General features: G+C 36.8%; 1 protein-coding gene across 3 annotated transcripts in view; it reads left to right on the forward strand.

Annotated features, from left to right (window-relative positions):
• The first annotated feature begins 9,785 nt into the window (after positions 1–9,785).
• LOC101745239 (SH3 and multiple ankyrin repeat domains protein 3) overlaps positions 9,786–19,763 on the forward strand; it is a 241,847-nt gene continuing 231,869 nt past the window's right edge. For 2 of the 3 annotated variants that reach the window (XM_062671661.1, XM_062671663.1), the window contains exon 1: positions 9,786–9,965. The gene's annotated coding sequence lies outside the window, so the exon portion shown is untranslated. The remainder of the gene's footprint in view (positions 9,966–19,763) is intronic. The other variant, XM_038014965.2, reaches the window with a different exon arrangement.

Below are 19,763 nucleotides of genomic sequence, written 5' to 3' on the forward strand. Positions count from 1 at the left end.
ATCTTTAGTCTAATCTGTAGTCTAGTAAGATGTCTACTTGAAAATTAAATTTTACTACCCGTTAAGCTGTTGTAATTATTGTAATATTTGGCATTCGTAGCAGTGATTTAATACATTATTTAGATAATTAAGATTACTTTAATATTTAAAAAAATTAAATAATTATACAGTAAAACGCGCTAGCTCTAGCACTAGTGATATCAGAGCGGAATGCTGAAAAGAAAAAGAAAAAAGTGTAATTGTAAAATATGTTACTTATCACTAGATGGCAGCACATGTAATTTTGTAAATTATTTTGTCGAATCGATAAAAGTTAACTAAATACAAATGTTGTTGAATATTATAAGAGATGTGTTTATTAATTCGTTTTCATTATCTCCCAACAGTTGTCCTGTGCTGATCACAGGCCTCTCCCAATTTGCACTACTGAGCGCCGACCTTTGGATTTCCTCCATCATTACTGTCTTTACCTGTTGTATATTCGTTGAGAATCGCACTTAAAGAATAAGCTCCAGTCGCATGTCGTTATTTCTTTATATAAATATCCTATATCTTTAAGGTATTTTTACCCAGTCCACCAACTTGGAATTTTTGGAATTTTTAATAACATTATAACAATCACTTATTTACACTGAGTTTCATGCCTTAATACCAGTTAAACGAAAGTTACAATATATCTTAGAATATAAAAAATGACCTCATAAATATAGAATATATGCAGAATGTATTAAAAAACAGGGACTTAGAACTCATGTCTCAAGGCATTTATGTTGTTGATGTGTGTGGGCTCTGGTAACCGTATAACTCCAGGTAGGCCAGTAACTCTAGGTTTATTTATTTATTGCTTAGATGGTTGGACGAGTAAGTAGTTACCGGAGCCCATATACATCTACAACCTAAATGCGCCATCCACCTCGATATGTAAGGTCTCAGTATAGTTAAAACGGCTACCCAACCCTTCAAACCGAAACGCACAGGTGCTTCACGGCCGAAATAAGCAGGGCGGTGTTACCTACTCGTGCGGACACACTAGAGGTCCTACTGCCAGTAATTACACAAATTATAATTTTGCGGGTTTAATTTTTATTACACTATGTTATTGGAAGGCAATCGTGAACATTTGTTAAACACATATTTAATTAGATAAATTGGTACCCGCCAGCGGGATTCGAACACCGGTGCATCGCAAGATACGAATGCACCGGACGTCTTATCCTTTAGGCCAAGATGATTTCAAAGGTGGTAGAATCCATTATCCACCCATATATTTTTTTCCTTTTTTCTTTTTTTTTTTCTTCTTTCCCTACCTATGCAGATAGCCTTGAGAGGCTATTTCAGCTTCTCCTTGACGTGTAGGTGAGCTCACAGGTCCCGAACCGGTGGTGTTACTAACACTAGCTCTAGCTAGAGCAGTGCTTGGCTGAATCTACTACGGGATCGGAAACGCGACCCACTGAGAAGATCAAGCGGGAAACTCAGTGGGCTGTGTCAATAGGGTTAATTCACTCGTCGTGCCCTTCGTCGCAAGCGACGGGTTCGACGAGGACGGTGACCGGTGCCTTGTGGTACCTAAAAGCACCGTTAATGAATCGGGAGGATTCGCAATGACGTGTTTAGGGCGACGTCGACTGTTTACTATTTGGTCTACAGGATCGGATATGTGACCCAATGGCGAATGTTTCTAAAGTGTAGATGCTCCAACACTATGTTTGCTTACTTAGAACTTGAACACGGAATTCGTATAAGCAATTTGTTATTTCAGGAAGTGCTACTATTGAAGCAATCACGAGATTTCTCCGAAGAGGCTGTCGGATCTAATTTCCGCCTCCAAGTGAACGTTGTTACCCGGGCGTAGTGCTCCGGGAATCATCTCAATTTCCTTTCGCGTAAGTGGAAGTGCTCTCACTAACTACACTTTAAATTTCAATCTCGATATAAGGGTCCCGAAATAGTTTTGAACTAAGTATACGAAGTGGTTCTGTCGGAATATTTTCCTTTAAATTATAGAGTATAAAATTAGCATCGCATAAATAAATATGAGACCAAACCAAATAGTGTTTCCAGTTTAGTAAAGATGAAGTCGTCGTGGCCTAAAGGATAAGACGTCCGGTGCATTCGTTGTTGCGATGCACCGGTGTTCGAATCCCGCAGGCGGGTACCAATTTTTCTAATGAAATACGTACTTAACAAATGTTCACGATTGACTTCCACGGTGAAGGAATAACATCGTGTAATAAAAGTCAAACCCGCAAAATTATAATTTGCGTAATCACTGGTGGTAGGACCTCTTGTGAGTCTGCACGAGTAGGTACCACCGCCCTGCCTATTTCTGCCGTGAAGCAGTAATGCGTTTCGGTTTGAATGGTGGGGTAGCCGTTGTAACTATACTGAGACCTTCGAACTTATATCTCAAGGTGGGTAGCGCATTTACGTTGTAGATGTCTATGGGCTCCAGTAACCACTTACCACCAGGTGGGCTGTGAGCTCGTTCAACCATCTAAGCAATAAAAAAAAAAAGATGATGGTAATAGGACAAAATATCTTAATTAAAAAAACTAGACCGACTTATAACTGAGGGCCGGAGGGAGGTAAATTGCCTCTGAATTTGAATAAGAGCAAGCAAAAGGCGTTACTGACGCAACCCCCGTGTGCTTAGGGAAGCATTGCGGTCTACACTTGCAAATCTCACAAATATTTGCGTCTTGGACTGTTTTTTTTTTCAAGTGCAAATTGTATTAGCTTAGAGCCTTCTTTGGTGTTAAGTGGCTGCCGGTGCACAGAGTGATTATAACGTGAATGTCTCGAGTTAGTTTGAGACACGAGGTCGAAGCGTCAGCTGTATGTATAGCGGCCGTTCCTCTCTTTGAACAGAACACATGCTGCTCCGCGACATAAATAGGATAACCAAAATTAATGAAATAATTATTTAATAGTATTGTTATGCTGATACAAATAACAGAAACGGATATCAAAACAACTAGTACCATCAGGAATGTTCAAGAACAGTACCGCCATCTATTGTTAAATAGCGAAAAGCGATATCGAAACGACTAGTACTATCGGAAACGTTATAGTAACAATCAGGGCTCTAAAACTGCGATTAAGACAAATATTTTTTCTGTATGGAAACTATCGACATCTTGTAGCGGATGCCCCTAAACTTATATGTTGCTAAAGTGAAGGCATTTAATTATTGTATAATTAAACACAGCAAATAAAAAAAATATAAATCATATAAGTCTTTATTTGTTATAGACAACTTTATTAAATTTTATCAATTTGTGGTTTCTGAAAATTTACTAAATCCTTCATTATAAATAAAATATAGGATAAGTAATATGTTACTGTTATCTACAGGAGCATTATGAAAATAATCGAAGCGCAGCCATCTAGTGGCCGACACCCGTAAACTTTTTTGTTGAATGCTTGAGTTGCTTATCTATAACTAATTTATGTGTATTATCTATGGTAACAGTATTAATAAAGACCAGTAAACCCCTGAAGTAATATAGGTCTATGTAGTAAACGTAATGTGTTGTCAACGTCAGACGGTACTTAGGAACAATTTGGACTTAAAAATCAATTGAAAAGTTCGTATCATAATGTACCTGAGAATTGTTACTGGCTTTTTGATTAACTAATTTTAATTAAATATAGTATAGACTTTGATGGTTTTTGCATGTTCCTATTTAACGAAAGTAATTCGAGCTTAGAGCGGCTATCTCTCAGAATTTTAGAAGCGTAAGACAACAAACGTCAAAGCTGATGAAGAACGCCATTAATGGCGAAGTTTTAGTACACGAAGCAAGAAATATGAGCTCGGTTGTATAATGTTTGAATTTTTATTTTTCATACGTATACCCCTTTTTCATTCAACACGCTTTTATTAAAACTATTCTTCCGGTTTAATCTCATGTTTTTTATTGTCATTATACATAATATTATTTCTTACATTTTGAATACTTTACAGTTTTCGTGTTCGTGACTTACTAAGGTTTATTCTTCGACATTAGAATATTGTGTTAAATAATTAAGCCGTAAAAGTAGCTTTAATTTTGTTTACGATTCGAGATAATCCAAGAAAATGCTTTTTCAATCTTAATTTAATTTTTTTAGTAATTTGTAAAACGCATATTTTTTTTGCTACATATTCGCTTGTAGCCTACGAGGCTATTCAAGCTACTCCCACACGAGAGTAAAACGTAACAAAGGACTCGTATAGATGAAAAATAAATAAAAAAAGATGTGTGGTGTCGTGGGACACCGGATAGGAACGAAGTGCCTTATTATAAAAATATTAATTTTAAGTTCTATTCGAGGTATAAAGAAAATAAAACTGGAGGTTTCGCAACAACCCACGCTCATTCGGTAACGTGCGAACTTATTGTGGTACACTTCATTCACGGTTGTTTGCATAAGAGTTAGTGTATTGCGCAAACAAACGCTCTGAGATCGTGGTCAATGAATGATAAAAAAATATGTTATTTTTTGTACGTTATTACAAAGTTAAGTCGTACACTGTGTGCATTACTAATTTGTACGTTATTACAAAGTTAAGTCGTACACTGTGTGCATTACTAATAAAAGTCTTACGTTACGGACGTTTTCTCCCGGTTGGGGTACCCCTCTGCATCGTCCCATAAGGAACTTTGTTCCAAAAAAATAAAAATAAAAACTAATAATTACGTCATTACTTCATCGTATGTGCTATTGAAATTAATCTCGTCACATATGTTTACGGCCGTGTACAATGAAAGTAAATAGTTATCCGATCCACATAGTTTCCACATGGCTGACAACCCTCGCTCACTGACGTCTATCAGATATTGACTTCTCACACCCCCTAGACTCCACTTCCGATGCTGCTCAAAATAGTTTTTAGTCATTTTGATATCGTGCCTACTTGTTGAATAATACCATCCTTTTTATTGTTTTATATGACATTTGGTCGAACGAAAGAACAGAAAGACTGAAAGTGCATTCAGTAAAATGTGTTTACATATTGTTATTGTTACTTGCTGGGGTTCGGGATAAATAAAATACCACAAAAATACAACTTAAAACTATATTCAACACTTAGAACACTTAAACACTTTAAAACACTCAAGAAACATTTTAAAACTCTTAATTCGCTTGTTCCGCTTCGCTTCAGGTGATCCGTTCGCTGTTTCGCTTCGAGAGTAGTTCCGATTACTGACCGACTGCATGCCATCTCTGCAACGCTTTTATAGTCGTTATCTAATCCCTAGAATTATCGAGAATATTCCATGCATCTCTAGTAGTACTTTCCGCTATCGGTCAATAGATGGCGTTACTCTTACCGGTGTAACATTATGTATTAAGTTCTCTTAGAAGTAGTTAAATCATTGGTGGACAATGCCAGAAATCGGTCAGAGACCGCACGGCGAAGAGTTCCATAGGCACGAATTAAAGTGAATAATGAGATTCACTAACATGTAACCAAATATTCCCTATCTGAAAAACTATTTGCTAAAATTCTGTTCCTTTAAAAAAAAAATATTGCTTAGATGGGTGGACGAGCTAACAGCTCACCTGGTGTTAAGTGATTACTGGAGTCCATAGAAATCTACAACGCAAATGCCGCCACCCATCCTGAGATATGAGTTCTAAGATCTCAGTATAGTTACAACGGCTGCTCCACCCTTCAAGCGGAAACGCATTACTTACTGCTTGCTTCACGGCAGAAAAAGGCGGGGTACCTACCCGTGCGGACTCACAAGAGGTCCTAACCACCAGTAAAATACATAGTCCATGTGTCAAATATATATTCTATTAGAAAAATTTGGTACCTCGGGATTCAATCCATGGCACAGTTGCATCGTTCGCTACAAGATCACCAGACAGACGCCTTTCATCCTTAAGACCATGACGGTTTTAAAATTTCTCAACAGTATAGGAGTAAATGTAACAATATAAAATTATGGGAGTTTTTTTGGAACGAAGTTCCTTACGGCAGGCTTGGAGGGGATAGGGATTTTGCTGCGCGACCGAACTGAAAAAAATGTGATAGTAAAACCGTAAGAAAAAATCCGTGGAAAAAAGTGCGTGGAATAAAACCGTTAAATGAGACGTGCGCAGGCGCGACAGTCGCATACACAAGCGAGTAGTGTATAATAAATACCTTTCTCTTTCTCCTTCTTTTTATTATTATTCATATAAATAGCTGTTTCTTGGTATATTAATATTATATATTTTTTATAAATCATTGTAAATAAAATAAAGTTGATAACTTTGTAAAGTATTTTTTTTATCAATAAAAAAATCATAATAACGAATAGAACTTAAAATTAATAATATTTATATAATAAGGAACTTCGTTCCTATCAGGTGTCCCACGACACCACACATCTTTTTTATTTATCTATTTCGGTATGTCGCTTCTAAAAGATAACATCTTTAAAAATTTTAAAGTCTAACAATACACTACTAAATCCATTGCTTATTCCTAAGTAACTATTGTTTATGCATAATATGTGTGATCTGAATATTTTTCCCATAAAAAAGTTATAGTTCGCTTTCACACTTGAATACAATAAGTAAATAAAATAGATTTATATCGCTAAAGTGATTTAAAACGACACATAGAACGAATAATGCATAGTGATGTGCGTACAACAAGGACTAAACGAAAAGCTATAGTTAATGTAGCGACTACGAGTCCCGATGCTTTTTTGTTATAGAACAAAAGTAAGAAATTTAAAACATTCAACATTTAAAATGAGTTTCGTCTCGGGAAACAATTTCTTTGCTCAAGCTTTAGAGTATTAAAAAAGCTCATAGCTTCCGCCTTGTTAAGTTTTAATTGTTGACATAGCATCAACTGACGCTTTGTTCAAAAGTAAATTGCAAACAAGATTGTTTTACTTACTCACAAAAATGATGTTTTTTAGTATTCACCTCAGCAAGGTGTCGTTTGTTAGATTGTTAGCTTACGAAAGGGCTTTCAAGCTTAGTCCGTCCTTGTGTTATTGACATTGCCAAAAGCTGCTAGCTATACCACAATCATATTATGTTGTTTGCATTATTTATACAAAAATTTAAATGATAAATTTTTACATTATTTATTTAGCTTTTTGCAAGTCGCAGATATAATTAAAAATATTTTCATGGTTTAATTTCGAGTTCTTTATTGTTACTATGTTATTTCCGAAGACAGCGTATCCCAGTCCTCAAGATGAAACTAGAAAGTCTAGAAAAAATTTTTTATACAAGAATAGCCCGTAGTTAGCACAGTTATTGTTTAAATGTTTCGGTGGGCAGCGGATTGGCTCTGTCCCTGGCATTGTTTAAGTCCATGGGCGACGGTAACCACTCACCATCAGGTGGGCCGTATGCTCGTCTGCCTACTAGGGCAATAAAAAAAACAATATTCAAAGGGATAACATCCTTCCTAGTCGTCCATGACCACGAAAATTGTAGTCTTCGATATTGCGTAAAAAAAAGTCAATAAACATGCGAGAATACACTGTAGAAGTAGTTTTAGTAATATTTATCCAGGCTTCCATGTCAGAAATATAAATTTAGATTTTATTCGCGTTCTCTTTCGTAAAATTTACGAACATAGACCCAGGCGTACTGGTGTTAGGACCTCTTGAGAGTCCGCGCAGGTAGGTACCACCACCCTGCTTGTTTCTGCCGTGAAGCAGTAGGTAATGCGTTTCGGTTTGAAGGGTGGGGCAGCCGTTGTAACTATACCTGAGACATTAGAACTTATATCTCAAGGTGGGTGGCGCATTCACGTTGTGGATGTCTATGGGCTCCAGTAACCACTTAACACCAGGTGGGCTGTGAGCTCGTCCACCCATCGAAGCAATAAAAAAAAAGCGGATTTAAAAAAAATGCGCATTTCGGTTTCCTAACACGAAATTCCTTATACATAAACCCAATTAGGTTTATAACAATTGATTGTCAAAATTTTATACTTTGCATCTAAATTATGTATTTTCACAATAAAATCAATTTTACAAAAATTGTTATCGGAATTAAAGTAATTGATTTTTGTATTAATATGCCGCTTATAAAAAAAAAGCTTTTTAAAAAAAAAAACGAAACGAAGTCGTTATAACGAACAACGTTATAAATAAATAGCAGCCAGCGCTGTAGCAAGTACTGGCACTACTGGCGTCATACTGACGCATTGTTATCGGGAAGTGAATCTGTCTCACGAACGTTACACGTTCTGTATTCTATGTAAGGACTGCTATTATAAGAAAGGGATTCTAGTATTCAAATGTTTACTTATTTTGTTTAAAGGTTTTCAAGATTTTTCCTTAGCGTGTAATATTAAATCTACCATGTAAAAACTGAGACCTTAGAACTCATGTCTCAAGCTAGGTATTTACGTTGAAGATGTCTGTCTATAGGCTCCGTTGACCACTTAACATCAGGTGGGTCGAGAGCACGTCCATCCACCTAAGCAATAAAAAAAAGTATTAATATAAAAAAAAATGATTAGGATTATTCTAATACTAATTATTCAATTCGATAACAGTTCCTATGATTTTAGATGTATTAAATGGGCGTTATATTTAAAAATGAAATTGCAGTGCATTGGACGTCTATTTCTAAGTGCGATTTCTTCCAGATAACAACTAAGCGAAATTAAAATACGTTATAAGCATCACTAATGCTATATTATTATTATTATAAGAGTTTGCTTTACAGTCTGGATCGATGGCACAGCCGAAATATCATACAGTTGACACTTGAATTCTTATTTCTCAAAGTGAGTAGCGGTAATCGCGTTGTGATGTCTATGGACTCCTATATACACCCGAGTACATACTTAGATAGGGAAACGCAAATGCTTTGAACTTGACACTTGACGACTAACTGCCTATTGTGTTGTGTAATTCACCCACTACTAAAACTAGAATGTATGATACTTGGCCCCAAAAATAGGTGGGCTGGTGGTATAACTAGAGCCTAGTTTTAACATAAGGCTGACTGATTACTTTAGCAAACATTGACAAATGCTAAACCTTTCATTATGATCATTATTATTGGTAAAATTCGAATTCAGTTTCTAATTAAAAGGTACAATGGGTGCACATTATTACCCATTTGTATATACAGCGTGTTTCTTTGAGTCTAGTGTTGGGAGAGGATGCTCGACTCGTCAGCTAGGAAAGCTAACCGGGCAAGCTAACGTGTGGTAGATTAGTTGCTGATCACCGGATCGCGTGTCTGGACTTATGTTATATTGTTGTATGGTGTATTGTATTGCGTTATCTGTAATTATTTTATAATGTTAGCGAAATTGGTACATCCTTATTATCAATGCGCAGTAGTGTTGTAGCATGTAATTTGACTTCGGATTTTCCTGTTTTGCTTATCGGCATGTATTTTTCTTTCATTGTTATTAACAATTGATGTCAGGTAAGCGGCAGGCCGCCAGTAATCCAATTAATCCACGGGCACACGTGCCGACTTCACTTGAATACAAAAAAATTGTTTTTCAGACTTACTGTTCTTTTTTTTTCGTTTAGCATCATTAACAATTGATTGGAATATAGAAAATTGATTTCAATAATTATTAACATACGTAATAAGACGTCACGCACCCTTAGCTTTTCTGCAAGAGCCGGCGACGTTTTTAGGCTCTGCGGCAACTCGCTTTCGAACTGATATAAGCTTTGTTACAAGAGTTGTAGGGTTCGTTTTCGACTGGACTTGTGCTTGGGGGATGCTGCGTCTCTGTATGTATTATAAATTGGTTTAGAGCAGCGGGGAGGCGCCGTTCGCTCGCTCGATACCGACTGGCCAGTCGTGAATCCAAGCCTCTGGTGCACGCTTCGCGCCGGCTTCGGTAACCGAAACGAAAATAAAAATCAAACCCCCCTTTATTAGTGGCCATTTCTAAAGCAGTGTTTGTGTGTACAATTATTGTGTACGAGTGTGTAGTTTGGATTTCGAGATTAGGAGAGTTCGAGATCTTGATTAAGGTAAGATAAAAACTGTACTGATTTCGGGCTGTGTAATTTAGTAATTTTACTGTACACTTCGGGAAGTTATGCCGGCTAAATGAGGCTTTAATTGAAAGGAAATGTTGTGCGTTTAGTTTAAATGACTCCGAATTAAGAATTCGCAGAAGGCGTAATGGCTGTGTCGTCAAGGCTTTGATTGAGTGACAAGAGTCAAGCAAATTTCAGTTTTATTAACGCGTTTTTTTTTATTTTGTATTTCGGACAAGCGACATTTTATTTAAGAACAGCCTGTAAGTGGACAGTATAGTTCACTCATTCTGCGTATTAAATTAACGTTTTAAATTTTTTTTAATGGTTTTTCGCAATTACTGCTTTCCTTCGCGTCTGCATTCAAAGCTTACCAATGATACCGCGGTATCTAACCTTATTAAAAAATTTACATATTTAAGGGTTTTAAAACATACTCCCATCGATCTTCGAGCATGAATGAATTGCGTAGATAATGGCATACGTGTATATGTTCATAAGTGTGAGTACTGTTATAACCGCTGATTGGTGGAATTGGAAGGGAGTTCTTACAATTGTGCCGTTGTAATTAGTTACTAAGTAATTTAGCACACGCTTGTAGCTGAAAGAAAGTATTGTACTTTTTGACGAAGCATGTTGCTGATAACTCTGTTTCTATGATCTGACGAAGCGTGTTGCGGATAATAATATGTTTAAAAAAAAAAAAAGAATTACGTTATTATAGAGGAAAAAAAAAAAAAAAAAAAAAAAAAACACACTGGTAGTCGACTCTGGGATTCACCGGAGATTGGGCATCAGCGTTCCTTGAGCATTATATCAGCGTAATTCGATCGCCAAACGTCATTTACTGGTAGTACGGCGTCTATTGAAGCCCACTTGAGGATGTACCAGCATTCTACCTATTTCAGCCGCAAAGCAGACCGGCTTCCCTGTTTGAAGGATGCGACAGCCGATATACAAATGAGACTTCGCCTTCAATATGACTTGGCGGCATTTATATTGCTTTGGTAACCAGTTAAAATTAGATGGGTTGTGAACGCGTTGACTCATCTAAGTAATAAAGAACAGGATAAATACAACAATAAATAACGATAGACAGTGTCTTGGCTCAGCCCCTGGCATTGCTGACGTCCATGGGCGACGGTAACCGCTCACTATCATGACCAATTGGACCGTATGCTCGTCTGCATACATGGAAAATAAACTATTTCGTTTTGTTAGTCACATACGACTGTCTGACTAACAATCATATTATTTGTCAAAGAGATGAGAAATTAAATTGTATAATTGCTTTATTACGATTATAAAGTTTTGTTATTTAATAATGCGTTGATTTCAATTTTTACTATCTCAAATATTTTGAATACATAATTTACAGTTTTCGTAGTCACTGTTTTGTTTTTAATAAAAATGAACACTTGAGATACACATAAGGTCCTTAAACCCATAACAAACAAACTGTCTGACCTAAAAGGAAAGCAGATGTTAATAAATATTTTGATTAAATAGACGATGTTTTGCACAATTTCGACGAGTACTTATTCGTCCGTGACCACTAAAACTGTATTCGAAATTTGGGAAATTTAATTTAAAATAATAATAGGATTTAACTGTAATAGTAATATACTTCGAATACTTGCTAATTTAATAGAAGTTTTGAGTCTCGTACGTTAGCTACAGTTAAGAGCTATTTATTTAAAACAAGTTGACCCGGCAGACTTCGTAGTGCCTCAAACGAGAAATAAAAGACCTAAACTTTTATAAAATAAACTTAAAACAAACAAAAGGAATCCGTCCGATGGGGGACACATCAAAGGGAAAACAAAATTGTTATTTTTATTTATTTCCGAGCATTTTCATATTTATCTACCTTTTAAACCTCTTCTGGACTTCCACAAATAATTCAAGACCAAAATTAGCCAAATCGCTCCAGCCGTTCTCGAGTTTTAGCGAGACTAACGAACAGCAATTCATTTATATATATATAGATAATATTAACATCGATTGATTTAATTTACGTGAAATGTTTGTTTGCGAAAAATTAAATCACCTTATTAGTAACATTCTGAAACCTTGTTTACTAGATGCGTCCATTTTTATAACAATATAAATATTGCATTTGCGTTAGCCGTTGTTTTATTGTCCTTCATACACGCACCAGAAAATCGCGAAAATATAAATTATGGAAGGTTCTGGACCGGAGAGTGATATGGACAATTTTTATGCAGGTACAATATGTTTTTAGGACTACTGGGCACACTTTGAAATGTCTTTTTGGATTCCATTCAAATTTACTTTATTATTCATTTTAATTGAAATATTTTGAATTCCACCCACCACATCGACTCTAGTTCTCTGAAGTAAACCACTAATCTTACGCGAGAATCCCCGCTTATTATTTGTGAAGGCTTCATTAAATTTTTTGAAACATTAAAAACAAAAACTAGCTGGCATTCGACTGTGTTGAAATTTGGCACACCCATCTTGCTGTGACAATGTTATGTCACGTTGGGTACCGCGGATTTAGTCTTACAATTACATTTAGTGATTGGACTGTGTTCGTCATTTATTTTTTTAAACATATAATCAAAGCAGACAATTAAAAATTAATATTAAGCCCACTTTTTAAAGGTTTAACTAAAAATCAAATTTGGGTGATTTGTGTGAAGTAAGTCATGCTTGAAGTTCAATTATCACAAATTGTTTTAAAAGATCAAGGATTCATGTAATAAATTGCTATGTTTCAAAACATTTTAAAGTCAACAAGCTATAAAGTCTTGTGTTATGAATGATCGCGACATTTCACCCGTAGAAGGCTCCTAGGCGACCCCCCGTCGTGGACGCTCGGTTGAATCGAATCCCATTCCTTTTCCCGAGTACCCGGTGGCGAAGAATTAATATTATTTATTCATCCCCGTCCTATTAATACAAAAAGTTTCGTAATTAATAAAGAATAAGGATGCTTGATGTTCGAATAAGAATGTTTTGATTGAGTTAAGTTTATTTTTTCATTACGTAAAGGGTCTTTGTCTTTTGTTGATGGATAACATTTTTGCATAGCATTTTAGCAATTTACTTGAATAAAATATGCTGTAAGAGTTTAGAAACTTATTCAGAATTTCAAATGATTTATGGTCCAAATCATTAGTTATCAATATATTAATCTATATTAGATTTTTTGTTTTATAATTGAATAAAAGTACTATTTAATGCTTTTTAGTTAATTTAAATTAGCTACTTTTTTACCGATTTTAATGTCCGTCTTTAAATTGGTTCTGCTATTAACTTGCCAAAACACAGCATTGCGACCGACAGAAGTTAGTTTGAAATGTATTAATACAGAAGTCTAGAACTTCTAACTACTTTGTACCTTTTAGAATCATATACGAAAAATAAAACTCAAAACATTATTTTCCTGAAAACCTTTCACCCTTTTGTGATTTTAAATAAAAATAAAAACTTAATTTTAATATTTTCATTATATGGACGATTTTAATTGCTCTATGAATCATTTCATAACATTACGCTGTTACAAAGTAGAATTGTTACAGACGTAAAAGTTATTACTTAGTTTGTTCCATACGGGTTCTTTGTTGGGCCAACTATTTATTAAAACTAAACTTTAATAGTTTTATTTAACTAAAGTCATTATAATTTTGAATGCAACATTATTATTAATTTAAAAGTATTATATCTCATCGGCAAAGTTAGCTTTCGTTAGACAAATGTGATATTTCTAAATGTAACTTAGATAATGCAAACAAACTTTCCGATTTTGTGTGTGACATGAACGTTTTAGGAAATATTCGATTTTTTTTTAAATTCTTTTTTATTGCCTTTGTAGGCAGACGAGCATACGGCCCACCTGATGGTAAGTGGTCACCGTCGCTAATGGACGTCAGCAATGCCAGGGGCAGAGCCAAGCCGCTGCCTATAATTTCTCAAGGTGGATAGCGACAATCACGTTGTCTCTAACTTCCACGAGACACTTAACACCGGATGAGCCGTGAGCTCGTATTCTAATCGAGAACAAAAAATAATATGCAAAACGTATAGGGCCATAAATTTTACATTGAAACCACTGACTAATACACAATGAAAAATGGGTACATAGAATTCTTGTTTTGCCTCGATCCTATTTGCTAAGCGTCAGAATTGATGGACGGGTCGATGGTGTGCTGTGAAGGTGTACGACAATAAATTACGATCTATCTCGAAGCCGGCTGTAAAACACGTTGCTTGATGTGTTTTTAGCTAAATAAATTTGCACAGTTGGATGTGGAATGAGATTCTATATTTTGTTGCGAGTTGATTGTGAATTTTTCTTTATTATTATCTTTAGCTTTGAAGTCGTCGTGGCCTAACGGATAAGACGTCCGGTGCATTCGTGTTGAGCGATGCACCGGTGTTCGAATCTCAGGCGGGTACCAATTTTTCTAATGAAATACGTACTCAACAAATGTTCACGATTGATTTCCACGGTGAAGGAATAACATCGTGTAATAAAAATGAAACTCGCAAAATGATAATTTGCGTAATTACCTACTGGTGGCAGGACCTCTTGTGAGTCCGCGCGGATGGGTAGTACCACCCTGCCTATTTCTGCCGTGAAGCATTAATGCGTTTCGGTTTGAAGGGTGAGGCAGCCGTTATAACTATACTTGAGACCTTAGAACTTATATCTCAAGGTGGGTGGCACATTTACGTTGTCGATGTCTATGGGATCCAGTAACCACTTAACACCAGGTGGGCTGTGCGCTCGTCCACTCATCTAAGCAATATAAAAAAAATTGCTATTTGCAAGTTGCAGGCCATTAAAGTATTTGTAAGATTGGCACACGACTCGTGGCCGACGTGATCTTAAGTACTCTAAATTGTTTGATATGATACCATCATCTCGTTTTTACCATCGCATCGCTCACCACCGGAGTAGAGTTCATCCATACCACCTGGAGCCCCTGCGTTCATCCACAGTACGTTTCCAGAGATCATTTTTGCCACGTACCATCCTTTAGAATGAGCTCCCTTCCACGGTAATCCCCGAGCACTATGACATGTCCTTCTTCAAACGAGGCTTGTGGAAAGTATTAAGTGATAGGCAGCGGCTTGGCTCTGTCCCTGGCATTGCTGACGTCCATGAGCGACGGTAACCACTTACCATCAGGTGGGCCGTATGCTCGTCAGGCTGCTCGGGCTATAAAAAAAAAGTTCGCCCGAAGTTATTACTCAAACTCTCTTGAACAACAAATAATTATATCCCCAAATCGACTTCAATGCTGGCTCTCGATACGGCCTATCGTGAAAGCTTGGAATAGAAGGAGACGAATAGTTAAGTAAGGTAAGGAGAATTGTGACTGCTTAATTTTGCCGACAGTGAAGGTACCCCTGGAAGGTAAGCCTGGATGTTTAATTTTGTTATTTCCTTTATCAAGAGGATTATATAACAAGAGGATTATCTAATAACAAAGGGATATAATTTATCATTGATACTATCTAGAGATTAGATTCGTCTTGGATTTGTTTTATGACCAGTGGATAACAATTGGATCGATCATTCGCTAGTTTTCATAAAACCTACCTAAAGCGTTGTTACCTACCTAAACTATCATTATTATATTATATACAATTACTTACCCAAAAACATTGATCAGATCAAATTTCCCGAAGGAGCAATGGAGCTATACAGACCGAAACCTGCAGACAATAATTGGGTGAACTAAGTAAACAGTATTACGAAAATAACGAATCCAAAGTCTACACGTGTATGTTCCACAGAGAAAAAGTCTTTATATGAAATTTACCGTAAAAGCATTATAATACTTATATATAAAGGATTTCCACAGAACGAAGATAGGTAGGTTGCACGTCAGATAAGAGAACGTTAAACAGGCAAGGATTGGACCTCATGTCTCAAGGAGGGTGGCAGCGTTCTCGTTGTGATTACTATCGATGGCTTAATAACAGGTAGGCCTCAGCGTAATAAATAAATAGATGAAAAGTTAGCAGGCCATGTACAACAATGAGATGAGAGGGTGCGTTATTTCATTTTGCTTTACATTTTCGCATTCATTACATAAGCTACGTTGCGTTCGCAATTCTTGATTTAACGGGTTACGGTATTATTTTAAAACTTTTATTCTGCAAATTAAGGGAAAAATGAAAAAAAAAGTCCTTTTTCAGACTACAGACACTATGCTAAGGTCATATTTTTTTCAACCCTTCAACTTTTATCCATTCGAAAACTTATTAGCAATTTTCATTGTCCCTACAAAAACTTTGACGAGCACAATCTGTGCGCTTCGATAATTTGCCTAAGACGCTATCGTTGTTGTTATGGACTGTAATGTTATATTCGACCTTGATGGGTGAGGTGAAGCAAATTCCCCTCTTCGTACAAAGGTTAACGAACAGACGCACATAGGGAGGGTTCTACGCATGCGCACTGACTTGTTTTCGACCCCCTACTTTCGCGTTTGTGAGTGCGAATAGGTGGTTACTATTTTTAGCTGAGCTCGATTATTTGTTTCGTGCGTTCTGTTCTTTTTTTTTTTTTTTATTGCTTAGTTGGGTGGACGAGCTCACAGCCCACCTGGTAATAAGTGGTTACTGAAGCCCATAGACATCCACTACGTAAATGCGCCACCCACCTTGAGATATAAGTTCTAAGGTCTCAAGTATAATTACAACGGCTGCCCTACCCTTCAAACCGAAACGCATTACTGCTTCACGGCTGAAATAGACAGGGTGGTGGTACCCACCCGCGCCAGTAATGTTCATTGAAAACATTTCACATTTTCTACCTAAGCTTTGAGAGGCTATGACAGCGTAACTTAACGAGCAGGAGCTCTCGGGGCTCTAACCTGGGGGCGTTGCTAACACTGGCCCTAGCAAGAGCAAGTGCTTCGCAGAATCTACCACCGGATCGGAAACGCGACTGAGAAGATCCGGCGAGAAACTCAGTGGGCGGTGTCTGTGGGTTAATTTACTCGCCGAGCCCTTCGCCGCAAGTGACGGGTTCGACGAGAACGATGACCAATTTCACATTTATTTTATGTACTAATGCTGGTGGCCCAGAAATTTTAATTAAGTATGTTTCTATGGTCAAATTAATATTGCGTGTCGTTTAAAAGTGGGATAAATAGCTATTAGTGGTCACCTACGCGGGTGAACTTTGGAATGTACCAAGGTCGTTGGACTATACCACTGAATTGAGCCAACCACGAATTTCATTCAGGGGTCCTCAAACTTTTTAAATCGAGTAATGGTATTGTAAAGTGTTTTTAAAAGATACGTATTACATAACCACTGTATTTTTTTTTTGTTGCCCTTGTGGGCAGACGAGCAAACGGCCCACCTGATGGTGAGTGGCTACCGTCGCCCATGGACTTCAGCAATGCCAGGGGCAGAGCCAAGCCGCTGCCTACCGTTAAGCACTCTCCACAAGCCTCATTTGAAGAAGGACATGTCATAGTACTCACGAAACACCGTGGAGGGGAGCTCATTCCAAAGCCGGATGGTATGTGTCAAAAAATATCTCTAGAAACGCACTGTGGATGAACGCTGTGGCTCCAAGTAGTATGAATGAGCTCTACTCCGGTGTATTACGAAGAAGAGGGTATTTGTATTATATTATTAGTACCCTAATCTTTTAATCAGAACACATGACTGCTCTGAGGTAAAAATGCGGGAGATGGTGATAGCTACTCGTGCGAGCTCACAATACGCCCTGAGACATCTGTATTCAATTCATTAACTAACTTGGGCAACATCAAATAAGTGACTTAGTTATCGGGAAGTTTTAGGTAATTTCGAAATTGGAATGAATTGAATTGAAATGTCGTTTGAAATTCTAGGTAGGTACGGCGTCTGATATATGACGGCTCTGTTAGTTTTAGTGCTTTCAACACTTTCCAATGTATCATTAAGCAAGAAAGAAATTGCGACAGTGAAAATATTTAGATAAACGTTTACACTATCAAAATAACATCGAAAAAAAAAATTAATTTATTTCACGTGCGCAGGCTAAATCAGAAAACTTGGTCGATGACAGGTAGTCACCGTGAAATTAAACCAGCCAAAGCAGTTCTAGGTTGCTTTGAGAAACTAAATTTCCGCGAAATTATTGGCCGACTTGATTGAAGGTTTTTTTTTTGTAATAGGATTCGTTGAAATATCCAAAATTATATAGCCTCATAAAAAAAATGCGATGTTGTTTTTGAAACAACGCAGCGGCCGGGTTTTCCTGGTATCATTTGAATCGTGAAGCCTCTTTTTATTCTGAATCTTAAAGTCCTACATTTTAAAAATTGCTTCTTTGAATCGAGTTGGTTTTATATTTTATTTTCGAAGAAAATAAACTTGAACCTGTCATTAAAATTCGTGTATTTTGGCTACTACAAAACCATACGCAACGAAATAATCTGTAAAACAATTTAATAAAAATCAATTTTTTATTTTTGTGAAATATTTTATGAGGAAATCATTTTCAAGATAAAATTGATTTTTGTTTCGTATGCTTAGGTAATATGACACACAATGAGCGTCAGTTAAACACCTTTCCCCTGTTCAACGCCCTATAAGTGCAGATAAAGGCATTAACTGTTAAAGGAAAAGTTTCGACGCCCCCCTGGAGAGCCAAGTCGTCCACTTTGGAGGCACATGGTCGTGGATTATTCTTTGAAATGTATAAAACAAGAGTGAAGCAGACGATTTTTGTATATTATTTTTATTTCGAGTATACTGATGAATATAGTCATTATTTAATTTTAAATTTTGATCAGGTTACTTGTTTATTATAAATAAGTGAAATATTCACGACAGCTTTTATACTAATTTTATATGTTTATCATTTAAGTTACTATGTCAATTCACACAACTTAATATGAAAAGTAATTATTTTTTTCTCTTCTACACAAACAACAAGCCTATTCTTTGTAATTTTTTCCCCTAACTCATCACTAAGGGGCTATTCCAACCACTCTCGGCCTGGTAGGTGACAGGCTGAACCCGTGAGCTCGCCTACACCTTCAATAAGTTTAGTACCAGTAGGTAGGCAAACCCAAAAAGTTACATAATGGACAAGCTTAACTAAAACAGGACTTCCATCGACAGTTGCCAGGAAAACTCGACCTAATTATAAATACTTTATGTCTTAAGCGAGAGAACTTTTTCAATTATTACTTTCGCGGAACATATATTAAGGGGGTTCCGGATGTCGGCGGGCTATCATTGGCACGTAATCCCGTCTGTTTAATCTTGAAGGATACAGAGAGGGTTCTTGGCCACTGAGATATATGGGCTCGGCGATTCTCAGCCTTCTAACCGGTGTAGATTATCGTGTGCGGATTATTTAGTTTATTATTGTTTCCTTGCATTTGTTTATTATGTAGAAGTGAATGAACAGATTTAGTTGTATTAAAAAAACAAAAAAAAAACAGTAGATATGTAGGCGTTTGATTGTGCTTGTTTGAAATGATTGGTATTCATTGCGCGATGTTAGACCTAACTGGGTCTGGTGCAGCGCAGTATTTCAGAAGAGCGGCACCGTCTGGAAAGTGGTGGTGGAAAATGGTCCATTAACCGATTTGACTGACGTAGAATCGTTTTTAAAGCGACCTTGGGATAGCCACGTGTCTGATTACTATGTTGATCGCAATTGCATACACCAAGCCGCTAACTCCTCAACGCGGAGATCTAGTAGATTGGTCTTCCTGCTCCAAAAAGGCTCGTTCGAATGATCGCGGAAAAAAGCGTTAGCTTAGCTTAGCTTAGCTTACCATCTAGAGTTAG

This window comes from Bombyx mori, chromosome 13, assembly GCF_030269925.1.
Source record: "Bombyx mori chromosome 13, ASM3026992v2".
In the NCBI taxonomy this organism is placed as follows: domain Eukaryota; kingdom Metazoa; phylum Arthropoda; class Insecta; order Lepidoptera; family Bombycidae; genus Bombyx; species Bombyx mori.